At 43.4% G+C, this 19,267-nt stretch overlaps 1 protein-coding gene across 1 annotated transcript in view; it reads left to right on the forward strand.

The window, feature by feature from the left end:
• LOC126263347 (band 4.1-like protein 4A) overlaps positions 1–19,267 on the forward strand; it is a 691,823-nt gene that overhangs the window by 307,564 nt on the left and 364,992 nt on the right. The window lies entirely within an intron of this gene.

Raw genomic sequence — 19,267 nt, forward strand, 5'->3', positions numbered from 1 at the left:
TCATCTCCCCTCCCCCTTAGGTTCGACGTACCTTGCGGCCACGAAACTCCTGCGAGACAGCTATCTGTGTTCCGCATCTGTGGTCGGTGTGGTAGTCCTCAGGGGCGACCCAGGAAAGTAGTTTCGTTCCGACTGCGTATCACGATCCGTCCGTCGCAGCTGGTTCTCGCAAGGGAGCGCAAACGACAGGAGACAATCTGCTCACGCTATGCCATACAGCGGTCTCTGCAAACTTATCTTTAGACCACATTGTGTAAAGCAGAAGCAATTCATTGTGCATATAACCAATCTAGTTTGCAGGGAAGATCTGCCCAAACACAGTAATAGTAATTATGTTGTTGTTGCTGTTACGAACGCTTTAATTTCAAATGTGTGCTGTCGTTTATGAACAATTAAACCAATAATGTACACCTGTTAACAATAATAAAAAATATTATTCTGCTGTTTGGCACGCTGTTGCACGAACAATACTTAACTAATATTTTACTAGACTGCTTCCAGAGCCCGATTTTCAACTACGGAAAAGTCGAAGGTCACAGTAGCTTCTCTTTGAACGGTATGTAACTGTTGAGAGAAGAGCTATGAACAAAGATTAAAATACTGCCTTCGCTGTCGGATAGAGGAAAAGTGGCTTGATCCCGGTTTCTTCGTGTTACGACGCTGTCGTTGGGAACGTTGAGTAATATCAGGCTGTGATTTTTTTGTCTCCGAAGAGCTATTCTGCGTGTTAAAGAATTAAATATTTTGCATGTAGCTCTCTAGCACTTCCACGCTCTGTTTAGCATGACGTACAGCACAGAATAATGCAATAATTGGTGGAAATTATTGTGATAAATCGTCGAAACGGGCGGAAAGAAACCAGTGTAAAAACAGAATTAGTTTGAAGCAGGAATTATCTTCAGTGGTACTGTTTTTATTCTTCGTCACAGAGTTGAGGCTCACGTGCTGCCCTGAGGTGAGATGGTGGGCGAGCATCTCTCAAGTATGCTAATCGTACGTAGGAGTAGCCAAGACAGTGATTCAGTTTCGTAATATTAATGGCAGAAGTGTGAAACTGCATAACGTGCGACTATACGAGAGGTGCTTGATGAAGTGCGTGTCACAAAGCAGTATCAATCACGATCGTGTTTAATTACTGTTACGGGCAGAACAATTAATAATAATCGATGATGTGGATTACCTGCAATGTCATTATTGTTTGAATCGAACGTCACTGTAAGTGAAATATCGGATGGCCTGTATTGGACTTATGATCGGTGAACTGTTTCGGATGACACTAAATTACCACACGCCACTTGTGTTGACGGCTGAGAAAAATAGTAAGGGGCATCTCGTTACAGTAAAAGATAATGACACATGCCGGGGCTGTCATAGACTCGAGAAGAAATAAAAATGAAAGCGCTGTACTGTTAGCTTAAAAAATAAAGGAAGGTCAGGTTTTAACGTCTCGTCGACAACGTGATCATTTGATACAGAGTACAAACTCGGATTGGCCAACGTTGGACATAGAAATCTGTAGCGTTCCTTCCATGTTACCGTCCCATCATTAGCTTCAAGCGCTTTATGGCAAACCACGAAACAACTAAATGTAGGTGACCGAACGGGGATTTGTGACGCCGTCCTCCCGATCGCGGTTTAGGTGTCTTAAGCGCTGCACCACCATGTCAGACTGTTACAGTAAGGTCGCATCAGTACCCTCCAATAAGTCGTAACTTGAGTGATGGATCCCCATATACGAGCGTGAAATACGACAGTCGTTTCTCTTGCGAGCGAAACGCCTCAGCGGTTAAAACACTGAACTCGGGTTAAGGACGATTAGGACTCAATTTAGCTATCTGTCCATCACCTTTCTTCATTCAAGCGGTTTACCTAATCACTTGAAAGCGCCACGGTCGGTTTCCTATACAGCCTCTTATAAAGCCTCCCTTTATATCCTTCTGTTTGCTATTGTAAGGCGAAATTATTCTGAGCGTTGAAGCTTTCAGCAAAGTTCAGTCGAACAAGCCCATGGATATTTTGAAGAGGAAAGAAGTAGATTGTAAGGAAAGACGACTGGTACAGAATGTGTTTAGAACAGAAAGTAAGAATAAAGATTGGAAATGAAATAGCGGAAGGAAGCAGCATTGGAAAGGGTGTCAGACAAGAGGGTTTTCTTTCCCCTGTATAATAATAATAAGCGCAAAGCTTATAAGCGAAAAGCTTATATGGAGAAAAGAGGAGCATGTGTTGGTGGAAAGAGAACAGAATATTTTGCTGATGACATGGTATTAGTGACAGAAGGTGAACTAAGTGTAAATATCTAACATATCTGAATGAATCTTGTGTGGATTGCGCTATGACACTCAGTATAGCTAAAACAAGGTGTATTGTGATCGGCATAGCAAGGAGACTGACCGATATCAAGATAGTACAAACTAAAGCCAAGGAAGAGCATTTAAATATCTTGAAAATACGATCGCTGAAGAGTTGACGTATTATCAGGATATGAAAAATTGCACTGCTACATCGAAGGAGGCATTCGATAGAAAGAGGAGATTACTATGTGGCAAACTAGATAAAGGTCTAGCGAAAAGACTTGGCAAGAGTTTTGTCTCGAGTGTGTCACTCTATGGGGCAGAAACATGGGCACTGAGACGATAGGATAAAGAAAAAGCTAGAAATATTTTAGATGTGGGTATGGAGGAGGATGGAGAGGTTAAGCTAGTGAGTAACGAAAGAGTGTTGGGAAGGATTTATAAGAGGAGAAGACTGATGTAGGTGGATGGGATATTGAGGCGGGAGTGTTTGGTGACAGACGGTTCGCAACGTCTAGTTTGTGGAGCAGATTGAGAGCATTGAGTGTTAGTATATGAAAACCTGCCTATTTCCAGAACATTGATGATGATGGTGGTGGTGATGACTAAACTGATGATCTTCTGGGGTTCCTATAGGATGTAGAATAAATACAATTTGTGAGCAATGAAAAATTGGAAGTTGGTTGCAGTCATCAGTCGAATTATAAAAATAAGTAAAATCTTTGTTAAAGTTGTCCACTGCTGGGACGCAGGTTGATACAGTACGACCTGGTCCTCAGCTGGGTCATAGACCGTTGTCTCACTTCTGCTCCTATAAACGCCACTATAAGACGCCTATACACCCTTTCATCATTCACCTGCCAGTAAATTATTGTTATAGTTTTCCATGTGTTGTTACATCCATTTCACTTTAGTGAGTGAGTGACAGCAGCCACAGATCATTCTAAAAGTGCATCTAAATTCCAATGAACAGTTCAGAAGAAGGAAGGAAGGTTAGAGTTTAACGTCCCGTCGACACCGATGTCATTAGAGACGGAGCACAAGCTCGGATTCTTTCAAAGATGGGGAAGGAAGTCAGCTATGTCTTTTCAAACTGCTGAGAGACAAACGCATGTGTAAATGCTACTGCACTACCAGTTTCTTATTAAATTAAATGGATCTTCAACTGTGTTGTTGGTGTCTCATTAGGGCAAATATTGACGTTGGGGCAAATAAGTAGTATCAACAAATGCGTTCAATTATGCATAAGAGAGACGAGAGCAGTGGGCCACAGGAATTGCATACATAGAACAGAGCCTGTTGTAAGCAGCATTGTAGGAAAAAGATATTTGTTATCTAAGGCACTGCATCGTTTAAAGTAGTTTACTGTTACATTTACTGATAGTTTCTAGGTTTTTGGCATTTATCTCATGTAGCTTTGCTAGTATCTAATCTTTATACACGTATGTTTGCTTAATGAGAATGAATATTACTTGGTAGGCTTGTTTTGGTGACAGGAAAATTAATGGTTTTCCAGTAGTAACTCACTGCTCTCCACCGTCTAACGTCGACAACGCATCTTTATTACATCTAAAGATAATGGCACCGGAGGGCAACTAAAATTTTCTCCCACATTCTCTGGATCATTATCTATGTATATATCTGTGGACTAGTTCAAGAACGGTATTTGTATTTTATTTAATACTAGCTGAGTGTCCGAGATTGCCCTGGATGTTTTCTCTGTCGGTCTCCTCCTTCCCTCATATCTCCTGAATTTTGTGTCGTATAATGATATAAGTGTGTAGACACATTCATCAGCATGTGTGGATGCTGTCAGCAAAATGTATTGTAAATAGAGTTAGCAGCAAAGAAGCAATAATTGTAAACGTCATGGTATCATGCCTTATGCAATAGTTTTACTGCATGAACAGTGAAAATATAGTAAACGATAAACTTTTTTCCTTTTATCATTTTTTCCTTTTATCGTTTTGTGTGGGAGAGAGGCGGAGGGGGGGGGGGGGAAGGGGGCGGGGTTGTTAGCAAGAAAAAGATTTGTAAAGGTTTCAGGCTGAGTGTAAATTTGATTGCAAGTCACTCAGTGCCCTCGCTCTGAAATACTGAATGAATGAAGTATAAACACTTTTGCGTCGTGGGTTACGCTGCTTTTTCACAGTCATACCCACCGCTTTAATAGGCAGGTGGTTCTTATCCCGACTGCGATTGTTTTCAGACAGTAACTGATGTGTATACCAAGTTTGCTTGAAATTGATCCTGTGGTTTCGGAGGAGACGTGGAACATACATACAAACATGCAAACATACACGCGTTTTTATACTATGTACGAATTTCGTTTCTTTTTCATGATCACCTATCAATGAAATATAGTCTGTACGGTGCCCCTAGGTACTACGCTAAAGTTACCAGTGAAAACGTCGAATCCGTCTATTAGTTTTAGAGATTAGCGTGTTCAGATAGACAAGAAAATTATTTATAAAACTTTGAATCACGATATCTCTCTTACTGTAATTCGATTTTGATGAGCTAAAGCCCTAAACTATGCTCAAATTGCCGCTGAACATGTGTAAAGACAGACAGACGTGACGGTTACAGATTTATTACAAGAATAAAAGTGCGAAGGGAAGGTAAAATGTTCTCGGCTTGGTAATGAAAGGAAGTTTTTTATCTTAATGAAATGTGGTGCTGTCGAAAAATATTAAAAATTAAAGAGGACAACGAAGTAAAGATTAGGTGAGGAAAGGAGTTGATGAAAGACGTTTTCTAAAAGAATGGACATCTGGTACGGCGTAGAGAAACAGAGTTTTGCGCTGGATGTAACAGTAGAAGGGGAAACGTACTAGCGGATTATGTGAAACATAATATAGAGGATGCTGGGTTTGGTAGTTGTATATAGATGAAAAGAAGGACAACGTATGAAAGGATGGACAGGATCAAAGTCAAAAGCTAGCTTTAAAAAACTTAGGGAAAGCTATAGCGAGAGGAGAGAGAGAGAGTGTGTGTGTGTGTGAGTGAGAGAGAGAGAGAGAGAGAGACAGACAGAGGAGAAATAAAAGAAATGGGTGGGTAGACAGAAAGAGAGATAATGGCACTCAATTGCTGGTGTACCGGACCTCTGTGGACAGAAGGCTTTTTCGAGTGCTGCAATGAATGCCACTACTGGAGCGGCGGTGTTGTTGGTTTCGGGAAAGCGGCCAAAAGCCGACCCCCGCTGGTTACTTGGAATAGGCATGACGCCACTCTTTTTAATAACCGTGGCGCATAAAGCATTCGACCTTCCGAGCCAATAATTAAGACTCGCGCGTGTGGCAGCGATCAGGGCTCGTTTCCTGGAACCGCACGTAACGCCGCGAAACGAAGTGCCCCGCAGATCGTAACTGGCGCGGTACCCCTGCGCTAACGACTGTCCTTTTGTTACCGAGCTAGATTTATCTCCTTCAGACAGTAGACAAGGGCGCTGCAGTGTGCGTGCCCGGCTTCGGAAATTCGCCATCGCCGACGATGCTCCTCTGAGACCTCGCAAAGCATCTACGGAGGTTGCCGAAGGAGCGAACTTTCGTGGAAGGCTCGTTCCAGACGAGGACGCCGTCATTAACTCGAGCCCAGGGTAATATTCATTACAGTGCCGGCATTCTTCCTGACGACCGTATTGTACAGTAAATAGTTAGAAATTAATTTTCGGGGGTTCATTATTTCGCTGCTATTGTGGCGGGCGGCGTGACAGTGATTGACTGCATGCCGCGACCGCCATTCATCGCACTCAAGTAGGGGCTTGGCCCCTGTGGTGGGGATCGCAGGTGTTGAACTACGATTTCGGGATGAGCAAAACAAATATCACTCCCTCCTCCCCTGCTAGTAACTGTACGATCCACGTGTTTAGGAAGCATATAATTATACGTAGCCTTAAAGTAATTGTAAGAGACGATCAAAAGGTTTACGTCTGAGGATGTTGGTGCAGGGTGTAAGCAACGTAGCACGACTCCGAATTGGCTATATAAGTACCAACATATAGGCAGGAGATTAGTTAGCATTCATGTCCTTCCGACGCTCGTGTGGCATATATGGAAACGTAAACTATGGCGACGTTATTACCAAATGCATCCAAACACGACCAACATGCTCTTATTCTTTTCTTGGCTGCTGGAGGACAAATACTGGTAGAAAGGAGAATTTGTGTGGGGCAGGATGTCTATCTAAAACCATCTTGTGGAATGACGCACGAAGTTCTGAGTGCTGCTGCTTCATGATAACGCAAGTCCTTGTATCTCAAATGTCTACGCTGACTGAAGTGGGAGACAATCGAGCATCTACCCTATAGTCTTGATTTCTACCCATGGAATTATCACGCCTTTGGTTCCTTAAAAAAGACTCTGAGGAGTCGACGGTTGCTGTCGGACGAGGAAGGGCATCAGGCAGCTACGGATCTCTACGCAGCAGGACACAGAGTTTTACAGAACGGATATCTTCAACCTGTGCATCGATGGGAGGATCGCCTCAGTGCTCATGGCGATTCTGGTCTGTATTGGCCTTCGAACGGAAACGTTTTGATCGCTCCTTATTGTATTGGGGAAATTCTATGGTGGCAACTCCTCCAGTCACACTTTTGCTATAAAGCAGGACGAACGACATGTCAGATAATTATGACCAGGAACAAGAAATTGAAGGCGAAAATAATAATAGATATGATACTGTTTCTTCCATAGCTCCCAAAGAGTCACTCAGGTGAAATGTTTCTCATGGATGCGGAAAGAGTCAAAAAAGTTTTGAACATGTTTCAATTTCAAAGTTAATAATACACAAGACATGTAAATTTACGATATACTTAGGTGCATTTGCAATCCAGAGGCTGTTCTAACCGTCTGAAAAAATCTTACTTCGTTTGGATTTTACGTCTTTTGGGAGCTTTTCCTTTTTTTTTTTTTTTTAAGCAAACTGCGTACATACTTTAAACTTGTAGAGATCAAATCAAACTTTGTACGAAGGTAGGTAAATAGATAAAGCCTAAATGAATTTTTTATCTAATAATCTTCATCTGTTGTCGAGATACGATGTTTTAAAGTCGAGCTAAATATAGGACGTCAGATTAGTCCTTACGTAATTGGAATGCGCGTAAACGATTTAAAGTGAATCGAGCAAATAAAGAAATCCATTTTTAGGATAAAATTGAAAATTCACTTTCAAAAATCTGGTTTCATTTGCATTTTACGTGCAAAAACACGTTTTTGCGAGTCTTTTAGTCTGACATTTCTATATTTCACAGTTGTGCGAACCAATTCAAGTTTTGTAAGAAGCTAGACAAAGACATGAAATTAATGATCACTCTGTTGTTTTGTGAAAGCTTTGTCCGTTGCCGCGATATGAGCGACACAGTTCGACAAATGGTTCAAATGGCTCTGAGCACTGTGGGACTTAACATCTGACGTCATCAGTCCCCTAGAACTTAGAACTACTTAAACCTAACTAACCTAAGGACATCACACACATCCATGCCCGAGACAGGATTCGAACCTGCGACCGTGGTAGTCCGTGGTAGTCGCACGGCCAAAACGGCCGGCCACAGTTCGACAGACAATAAAACTACCCTATACCAGACCCGTAGTCGCCCGAATTAATAAAAATCTACAGCGGTTGCCAAGCTGTGGCGGTCTAATGTCAAAATTATGGTAGAGCAAAATTTGGGAACCAGAGTGAAAAATGCTCCCATCATAGCACGAAAAGGGCGAATATGTCCTGGGCAGAATTAGAGATGTAAAAGAAGGGAACAAGCTTTCCGACTTGTCTGGTAGCTTCAAAGATGTTTCATTCAAAATATCTTGATATATTCGCGCTTTCTTACGATTTAACCCTATTTCCCCAGCGCAGTAGCTCTCCTAGCCGCAAGGTGTTGGTAGTGCGTCTTGCAATTTATAGGCTAAAGTCCATGATCCTGTGCCCAAAGTCCAGAAGATTCGCTAGCCACAGAAAAAACATACAGGGTGAGTCAGAAAGAACATCACAATTTTGGAATGATATAAAAATTTGGTGAGATAACTTACAGAATCTGTAGAAGAGTCATTGTGTAGCAAACAACCTCAAGTTTCACATAAAAGTGTTAAGTATCATTTTCGTTCGATGTGACTACCACCTGTGATGCCGCAAATATTGCACTAGTAACCAGTTTCTTCCCACACTCGTTGCAGCAAATCGGGCGTAACTTGTGCAACAGCAGCGTACATTCGATTCTTCAGGTCAGCGAAATTGTTTGGTAGGGGAGAGACATACACTTGGTCTTCAATGAAACCTCAGAGGAAGGAATCCAGTGGTATCAAGTCAGGGTAGCTAGGTAGCCGTGCGAAAGACCCTTCACGGCCAATCCACCGACCTCGAAACCGATTATCGAGGAAACTTCTAACTTCCGTTAGGAAATGAGGTAGTGTACCGTCTTGCTTTAATAAACCATACCATCTCGGTCATTTTCATCGATCTGTGAAATTAAAAAGCTTTCAAGTACATCAAAACAAAGTAACAGAATCATCAACACGCAGACGACCTTGTGATTTCTCTTGTCATAGTGAACAACCCGTCTCAACGAAGTCCTTGTTCTAAGAGTAAATTGTGGGTCTGTTTGTAGGTACTTTAGCGTATTCGGTATTAAATTAATGCCGATTCCAAAGTTGTAAAGTCCTATTTGACTCAGCCTGCGTAATATCATCTGGCGAAGAGAACTGAAGTAGTAGCTGAGGTGTGGGGGTGGGGAGGTCTGGATGGTTTACATTACGTGATATGGGTATTAATACTAACAAGTAAAAAAAGCACGAATATGTAAAGATGTTTTGATTCAAATATCTTTGAAGGTACCAGGTAAGTCGAAAAGCAGGTTCCGTTCTTTTAAATAGCTAACTATGCCAGGACATATTCGCCTTTTTTGTACTGTGGTAGCAGCAATTTTCGTTCTGGTTACTGTATAGCTGTCTGAGTTTGGAGAGTGCAAAGGTTACCCGTCGATGCTTGTTGAGATGCACAGCCTCATGAAGCTGTGGCAGGTGCTTGTCTCGCTAGTGCGGAATGTGTCCGTAGACAGCTGTCGGAGCAGGTGCCTACTGGCAGAGCAAGTGTTCTCGGCCGTGTCCCTGATTCGTGGGAACCACCTCTCCGCGCCTCGCCGGCACAGACTGCCGCTGGCCAATTACACGTGGCACAGTGCTCCACGGGCATTCCTCAGCCTACCTCCGCCCCCGCCCACACCACACGCCCCGTAAATTATACCGCCCGCTCCCCAGCGGGAGCACATCCCACCGGCCTGCGTTCCGAAGAAGGGAAATCATTGGCTCCTGCCAGTCTAGCAGGCCTACAAACAACACTGCAGTAACGTCTTCGTACTCGTTTGGTTTTCGTATAAAGTTCGCATAGTAATTAATTCTGTTCACTTTCCCGAAGCTGATAACCCTTCTGAGTAATAAATATCGTTGTAATCATCTGTTATGAGTACCTGTTTGAGAAAACATGTTATACATGCAATTACGACTTCAAAGGGCTACGTACTCTTATATTACCATCTTGCGTTTGCGTTCCGATACATACAGTATCTATATGTGCTGTGAGGAAAAACGGTTCGGCTACGAATAACTGTTGAAAAAATTGGAAATTGGTGGTAAGTTCCTCTGGGACCAAGCTGCCGAGGTCATCGGTCTCTAGGCTTACACACTACTTAATCTAACGTAATCTAACTTAAACTAACTTACGGTAAGGATGACACACACACACACACACCGATGCCCAAGGGAGGACTCGAACCTCCGACGGGGGAAGCCGCGCGAACCGAGGCAAGGTTTCTGTCGAAGACAGTGAAGACAAATCGTAGAGGTTGCTAACGTGCCGTTTGAGGTTAGATACAGAGAACATACTTTTTCAATTATTTTTTAATTTTTTAACTAACTGTTTAATGAATGTTGGAAGATAAATGTAACAAAATGCTGTAAAAAAAAAGTCGTTTATGTTCACGCCTGCTTGACAGCGGGGTCATTACAGACGGAGCTCAACTCGGATTGTTTCGAAGATAGGGAATGAAATCGACCGTGCCTTTTCAAAGAAAGCATCAAGGCATTTGGCTGGAGCGATTTAAGAAAATCACGGAAAACCTAAATCTGGATGGTCGGATGCGTTTTTGAACCGGTGTTCCTCCCAACTGCGAATCTATTTTGATAGCCACTGCGCCCCCTCGCTCGGTACACCAGTTAAAGAGTCAGCTTCTTAGGCTTTGCATAACAGCGGTTCTTCCCAGAGCACACTACACTTGATTATTAGGCGGCAGAAGGGAACCCCTTACCACTGAATAATAAAATAAAATTTACCAAACCCTGCGTAAACGGACCCCGTATTGGATGGGATAAATCCTAGCGAAAAGAAGAATGAGTTGTATTCGTGGTGAGATGCAAGTGTTGGACAAAAATATGGAGACAGCAAAAACACAACGCATGTATGTGTGTGTGTGAATTTCTAAGGGACCAAACTGCTGAGGTCATCGATCCTCAGTCTTACACACTACTTAAACTAACTTATGGTAAGAACAACACACATCCATGCAGCAGGGAGGACGCCGGTGGTTGCTCAGTCTGTGACGTACCGCCTCAAACCGTGCGGCCACTCCGCGCGGCAAGTCCTGTATGGTTTTATACCATTCTTCCTGTAAGATAGTTGCCAGTTCTGGTAACGATGACGAAAGTGGATGGCGATCACGCACCCATCTCTCCAAAGAAGACAACAAAGGCACAGAAAATTGAAATGTGGTGACTATGGCGGCCAGGAGAGGTGCGATAACACATCTCCGCGCTCACAAAAGCAGTACTGGAAGATGCGGGCTGTGTGAACGGGGCCCCTGCCTGCCTGGAACACAGCATCACCGTTGAGGAACAAACACTGTACAACAGGATGGACCTTCTAAACCCAAATTGTTAAATAATCCTTGTCAGTTACGCTACCTTGCGGATTAAACGTAGGATCCGTGGAATATCACAGTATGGCTTCCCAAATCATCACCTGAACACCTGCTGTGTTTCATCTTTGGGATGTAAAGTCGGCCAGAAGTTGGAAAAAGTGGAGAACAACACTTATCTGACGAAATGTCATCCTTCCTCAGCTCTATAGTTCAGGTTTTATAGCTTCGGTAGCACGTTTTTCTGTTACGGACATATGTATCGCTGATGAGCGGTTTGTGATTTCCAGTTCGCCCTGCCATTCTCTGCTTATGGAGATCCATTCGTGTTGATTTGGTGCTGACAGAGCACGCGAGTACGACATTTAGTTCCGGAGTGACTTTTGCCTCTGTCGTTCTGTTATTTTTCGTTAAATGCTGTGCAATGACCGCACTCCACGATCACTCAACACACACGTTTGTTTGCGTTGTGACTTAAAGAATGATTGTTTTCCGATTTCCCTGTATGAGGTATAAAACTTCGATAGTGTGCTCTCTTGAAACACAAAACACTTCGGCTACGTTAGTTACGGAAGCGCGCACAATACGAGCACCGACAATCCGCCAGTGTTCGAATGCACTGAGCTCCGAGATAACACTCTCACAAGTACACATAACGCTGCTCTCACTGCGACTGACACTTGCAACGGACTGAGGAACACAGGTACCTACCGTCGTCAAATACAACGACGCAACATGCAGGCTTGGGTATCATCTGCATTTACGTCAAGCATATATTTCTCGAGGTGTTTACATATTTTTATCCAACCACATTATTATCAAAGTATAATACGAAATCGCGGTGAAAAAAATTTCATTTATCGATGAATTCTTGCGTGTGTGGCAGTGAAGTCATACCTACATTGAATGACTGTATTTGCCATATACAGATGAATGTATAGATTCATAAGCGTTCTTCTTATCATCATTACTTATTACACCTCGGTTACACACTGCCACGAATGTGTCGTTATTGTTATTATTTTCGTTTTTTGAAGGAACATAACTCGTTGTGGAAATACAAGTGGAAAATTACGTAAACGGATGAAGAAATTTGACGCGAACTCTGTACTAACGGACGTCTAGTCGGGCCTCTTAGTAAGTTGCGAAAACTCCGCTTCTCGATGCTGGCGCTCTCTTATGCTCGTAATTATAGTTGCGCTCTGCCAACATGAGGGTTCGGTAGTTTTGTTACAGTACATAAATGATGCAGTAAATGGTAGGAGTACCGTTAGTATTGGTAGCACTGATAGGGAAAGACACATAAATTAGTTTGTGAGAGAGAAACTGGAAGCCAACGACTTCTGTTTGTTGTTTGCTTGATTTTGCACATAACTAGACCGGTATATCGTTAGTGTTAGTCCATTGTTATTTTATATCCTTACAAAATATAAATTGTATTTTAGAGATAATGAAACTTAGTTGATCGCGTAACATCTGTTCAAAAATGGTTCAAATGGCTCTGAGCACTACGGAACTTTACTTCTGAGGTCATCAGTCCCCTAGAACTTAGAACTACTTAAACCTAACTAACATAAGGACATCCACACACATACAAGCCCGAGGCAGGATTCGAACGCGCGTTTCTAGACTGTAGCGCCTAGAACCGTTCGGACATCCCGGCCGGCGTAACATCTGTGCTTTTGTGTAACCAACACAATTATTTTTGACGCAAGCACGGTTTATATGCACGCACACAAAAATTTACGTAATTACTGTTGTTATTTCGTAATCGGTAGAACGTTCTTCGTCATGATCAGAGCTAGGGGTTTCTTGTTATGATCAACGAGTGGGGAAGTTGTTTATGAATAACAGGAACATATTTTATATAAACTCGGGAAAATATAGAAGCAGCGTTATTTTTATATTACCTTTTCTTTTTTGAGGAAATTGCTTTTTCGAGCGCTCTATGATAAATCTCCGTTGTTTTCTATTTTTACTGGAACTTCCCTTTGTTTAACGTTACAAATCAACAGTTTTCGAGTAAAAGCTGATACTCTTTATTTTTACTTTGTATTGTACTGAAGTGAGGGCCTAGAAACGACAGAGTGGCTTCGTACCCGCCGTAGCCTCAGTGGTACACAACCCCTCACCTCTCCGCCGCCCCACACTGAACCAAGGGTTATTGTTTGTAAGGTTCGGCCCCAGTGGGCACTCCCCTCCCCCCCCCCCCCCAACACCTCCCTCCAGAGGAGTGTAATCCCAATGTACGAGTACGTGGAGAGAGTGTTTGCGCAGCAATCGCCGACATAGTGCAACCTAGGCGGAATAAGGAGAACCAGTTCGCATTTGCAGAGGCAGGTGGAAAACCGTCTTAAAAAACATCCACAGACTGGCCGGCACTAATCCGCCGGGCGGATTCTAGTGGGGGATCGGCACGCCTTCCTGCCCGGAAAGCAGTGCGTTAGAGCGCACGGCCAACCGGGAAGGCTTATTTTTACATTACAGACAGGAGAATAATTATACAGAACAAAAATATTCCGTAGATCATGCGGCCGTTTATAATCCTCACTCTGTTTCTAGACAGTTCACCGATTTCTGTTTCTAGGGTAATCTAACAAGACATTGATTGCATACATAAACAAAGCACTCGAAACGGAGTAACGCCCGATAGGTATACAACACACGAAACGTACAGATAACGCAGTCACGAGACTTAACTGACCAAGGCTTACTTATAACAGTGTCCGATAGCCTACGTTAGTTTTACAACTCTACTGATAATACTTTGAACCTTCTGAACTTCTCAGAAAGGCCTGAGAAGCGCATCCTTCTATAGCAGCATTCGTTACATGGAACTATGTACTACAATCGCGCAAAGGATGAGCAGATTCGTTGACCGGGTGGGCGTGTACTTCCGTCTTAAGACAACTGAGTTGTCTGTTGTAGTGATTATAAAGCCTCATTCTGTCACACAAACTGCTCAGATTTGCTTTTATTTGGGAACAGATCCTAACCGTAGCTGCGCGATTCGATATTTTGGTTATTTTATATATCTCGATAAAAAAGAACACCTCGCGAAGCTGCGCCTGAGTGCACGCCGTCACTGCCGAATATCTCGAGGAGCTGACGACAGCGTTGCGTCAGCGGCGCTGCTCCGCGTCCGAGCCGGGTGTTTATGGACAAGCCGCCAGCAACGGCGGGGCCCGTCCAGGCCACGGGGCGCGTGTCGCGGCCAGTCCCCACGCACGCTGCGCGCCGCCCACGGCCCGTCCCGTCCCTCGGACTCCTGCAGTCAGTGGGTCGGAGGGCGCCCGGCGGCGCAGTCAAGAGGGCGCACCACAGCACAGCACGGCACGCTACGCCACGGCCGGCTTGTGCGGTGTCTGCTGACAAGGCCGGCGCGCCGCGGCGCTCGCCCACCAGCCTGCTAACGCCAGCGCCCGCTCTGTGCCCCGGACAGCCGTATAATAGCGGCCGCTGAATAAAATCTCGCCACGGCGTGAATGCCGCAATTTGCCTCCGCTTACGCACCTCTGTGTAAGACATTGTACGAGCCCACAAAGCCCCACCGTTCAGGCACGCACGGAATTTCAAAATATCAATCTAAACCCGTATTCGATGAAAGGAATTACAATTTTTATTTCGTAATCTCCGCGCTGAAAATTTATATTATCACGTAATATTCACCGCAAAATATGCAGGAATGGTTCCCATGGCTCAGTTATCGTCCTCAAATTATATTACGATCCATTCTTCCTCTATTCGTTGGAATTGCAGGCCATCACATATTTTGCTGGCAGTACCACACGACCGGCAAAAAACTATTGAATAACCAATGATTACTCTATAATCAGGTTCCTTCTACTCATTTACACCACTGGCCATTAAAATTGCGCCGGCCGGAGTGCCCGTGCGGTTATGGACGCTACAGTCTGGAACCGAGCGACCGCTACGGTCGCAGGTTCGAATCCTGCCTCGGGCCTGGATGTGTGTGATGTCCTTAGGTTAGTTAGGTTTAATTAGTTCTAAGTTCTAGGGGACTGATGACCATAGATGTTAAGTCCCATAGTGCTCAGAGCCATTTGAACCATTAAAATTGCTACACCACGAAGATGACGTGCTACAGACGCGAAATTTAACCGACAGGAAGAAGATGCTGTGATATGCAAATGATTAGCTTTTCAGACCATTCACACAAGGTTGGCGCCGGTGGCGACACATACAACGTGCTGACATGAGGAAAGTTTCCAACCGATTTCTCATACACAAACAGCAGTTGACCGGCGTTGCCTGGTGAAACGTTGTTGTGATGCCTCGTGTAACGAGGACAAATCCGTACCATCACGTTTCCGACTTTGATAAAGGTCGGATTGTAGCCTATCGCGATTGCGCTTTATCGTATCGCGACATTGCTGCTCGCGTTGGTCGAGATCCAATGACTGTTAGCAGAATATGGAATCGGTGGGTTCAGGAGCGTAATACCGAACGCCGTGCTGGATCCCAACGGCCTCGTATCACTAGCAGTCGAGATGACAGGCATCTTATCCGCATGGCTGTAACGGATCGTGCAGCCACGTCTCGATCCCTGAGTCAACAGATGGGGATGTTAGCAAGACAACAACCATCTGCACGAACAGTTTGACTACGTTTGGAGCAGCATGGACTATCAGCTCGGAGACCATCGCTGCGTTTACCCTTGACGCTGCATCACAGACAGGAGCGCCTGCGATGGTGTACTCAACGACGAACCTGGGTGCACGAATGGCAAAACGTCATTTCTTCGGATGAATCCAGGTTCTGTTTACAGCATCATGATGGTCGCATACGTGTTTGGCGACATCGCGGTGAACGCACGTTGGAAGCGTGTATTCGTCATCGCCATACTGGCGTATCACCCGGCGTGATGGTATGGGGTGCCATTGGTTACACGTCTCGGTCACCTCTTGTTCGCATTGACGGTACTTTGAACAGTGGACGTTACATTTCAGATGTGTTACGACCCGTGGCTCTACCCTTCATTCGATTCCTGCTAAACCCTGAATTTCAACAGGAAAATGCACGACCGCATGTTGCAGATCCTGTACGGGCCTTTCTGGATACAGAAAATGTTAGACTGCTGCCCTGTCCAGCACATTGTCCAGATCTCTCACCAACTGTAAACGTCTGGTCAATGGTGGCCGAGCAACTGGCTCGTCACAATACGCCACTCACTACTCTTGATGAACTGTGGTATCGCGTTGAAGCTGCATGGGCAGCTGTACCTGTACACGCCATCCAAGCTCTGTTTAACTCAATGCCCAGGCGTATCAAGGCCGTTATTACGGTCAGAGGTGGTTGTTCCGGGTACTGATTTCTCAGGATCTATACACCCAAATTGCGTGAAAATGTAATCACATGTTAGTTCTAGTATAATATATTTGTCCCATGAATACCCGTTTATCATCTGAATTTCTTCTTCGTGTAGCAATTTTAATGGCCACTAGTGTATTATTTCGTTTCTTTTTTCAGTTCTCCATTTCATGATACTGTCAATCGTTATGGAGTAGGTATTACATCAAACAGCACGAGCATGACAACCTTCGTTGATAAATAGAGTAGGTAACATTTTCAAAAAAGATTATAAGTAGAGAAATCCAAAGCGCTGCCATGTTTAGCGTATTTAGTGCTTTATTGGTTTGCGATAGGCCTATTTCGGTAACACTGTCATTTTCTAGCTGCCTGCGAATAATACACTGATAAGCCAAAACATTATGACCACCTGCTTAATAGCTTGTTTGTTCCTCTTTGAAAGGAAATAGGCCCACATCACTGATTCTACGTATCAGAGATCTGACAGTTTCTTGGTAGGTTTGTGGAGGTATACGGCATAAGATGTCTACGTACAGGTCATGTAATCAGCATAAATAACGGGCCGATGACTTTCGTACTCAGTGATGGCGCCAGATAGCGATCCAGATGGATTCCATAGGATATTACATTAGGCGAATTTGGTCGCCGAGACATCAACGTGAGTTCGCTATATTGCTCCTCAAACGACTGTAGCAAGGTTCTGGCTCCGAGACACGGACAGTTATACTGCTGAAAGATGACATCGCCGACATCAAACATGAAAGCATGCAGGTGGTTCGCAGCTGCCAGCTCGCCTTCGATTACGACCACAGGTCCCATGCAAGCGCACGAAAATGTCACCCATAGCGTAATACTGCTCCCGTCAGGTCAGCTATAGTTCACATCTACTTTTGAAGATTACGAGTTTGATGATATTTATACAGTTTATCCTATACTGTTTTTAGTACAGATTTTAGATGAAGCAGTACTTAGGGACCAGGTCGAAAGTATACATTCAAGTTGTGGTCGTGTGCATATGGATATAACGACGTCTCAGCAACGTTTTGCAAACTCATGCTCCGCAGCGGACTTGTGGGGTGCTGCTCAAATTTCAGGTCTATAGCAGATATTTCAAATAGTCTCGAAGTATTTGGGATAAACTACCCACGTCATTGGAGTGATACACTCGGCTTCCAGCCTGTAGTCCACCAACTAAGCTTAGCAGGAACTAGCACCACTTTGAAATCTTATCAAGATCTGACTGAATATTTTTACATCTTTTTTTGAGTACTTCATTGTACATTGTTGTTCATGTGCAAAGGGTCTGATGTTACTGTTGATACCGTCTGCCAGGTCATTGATATGCAATATAACCAGCACGGATCGCAACACGTTTCCTGTCGATGACTTTCCATCTCAGATAATACGCTGCGTGCTCTCTACAAAGAACTTGGTCCAGCCACAAATTCCGTTTGGTATGGTATACGATGGTACTTCCGCTAATAGTTTTTGCTTTCCTGTTAAGCGCTATTCAGAAGTGAAAAAATACCACATCTACCTGTGCCTTGGTACATATAATTTACAATCTATGCAACCTTAATTCCTGTAGAATAACTTGAGTACTTGTTTATTACGGTAGTTCAATGAACCCTCTGCCAGGCACTTTATTGTGAATAGCATAGTAATCACGTAGATGTAGATTTCTTGCTGCTGACAAACTAAACCTGCAGTCTTTTATATCCAATGCAGATTGTATAATACAAATTGTAACTGTACAAGTATTAAAATATGCATTCACATGAATTTGGTCTTGAATAAATTTGATACAGCTAGAATAATCTATTTTAAGAGTTAACTAAATGCACCGTTATATATATATATATATATATATATATATATATATATATATATATATATATATATATATATATATATATATATTACTTTACCGCTCGCTGTTTCGCTCGCCTAGGCTGTATGGCCTGCAGAGACATTTTTTGTTTTTATTTAACCGAATTTTTATGTTGTTCACAAACTGCAACACCTTCTAAGTTTCTCACGTTAATTAAGGCCATATAAGCATGGTCTTTTTCGAATTTACTTCTGATCAAAAAGCGATTCTGGTAGCTGGAGATCAAAGTTTTTTTATCATTGTGTTTGCTTTCTTGTGGAAATAATTGCATAGCCGCTTTCATCCCCTAACAAACATTGCTTTATATCTAACCGATTCCCGGCGGGGTCAGGGATTTTCTCTGCCTCTGGATGACTGGGTGTTGTGTGCTGTCCTTAGGTTAGTTAGGTTTAAGTAGTTCTAACTTCTAGGGGACTGATGACCATAGATGTTAAGTTCCATAGTGCTCAGAGCCAAGCCATATCTAACCGAGAAGTGTTTCTTAAAAATGTTCATCACCTACTGCACTCCCTTAGGGGTTGAATTTCCAGAAACACTGCAACGCGTTTTTTTTTTCTACCCAAGAAATCAAATACCAGTTATCATAGATGTAGCCTTAAAAACCTTTAGTGGCTCTTTAGTAATTATTTATTTTCAAAAAACTTCGACCCATTATTTTACCCCCTTAGTGGTTGAATTTTCAGAAATTCTGAAACACGTATTCTTTTTCATTTTCTGACTGAGAAACTAAATAACTTGAAAAGTCCCTTAATAGCGACATATTTTCAAAAGGACTTTCATCATCTATTTCGCACCCTTACGAGTGGAATTTCGGACGATCCCTTCACAAACGATGCCTACAAAACG

Source organism: Schistocerca nitens, chromosome 6 (genome assembly GCF_023898315.1).
Source record: "Schistocerca nitens isolate TAMUIC-IGC-003100 chromosome 6, iqSchNite1.1, whole genome shotgun sequence".
In the NCBI taxonomy this organism is placed as follows: Eukaryota; Metazoa; Arthropoda; class Insecta; order Orthoptera; family Acrididae; genus Schistocerca; species Schistocerca nitens.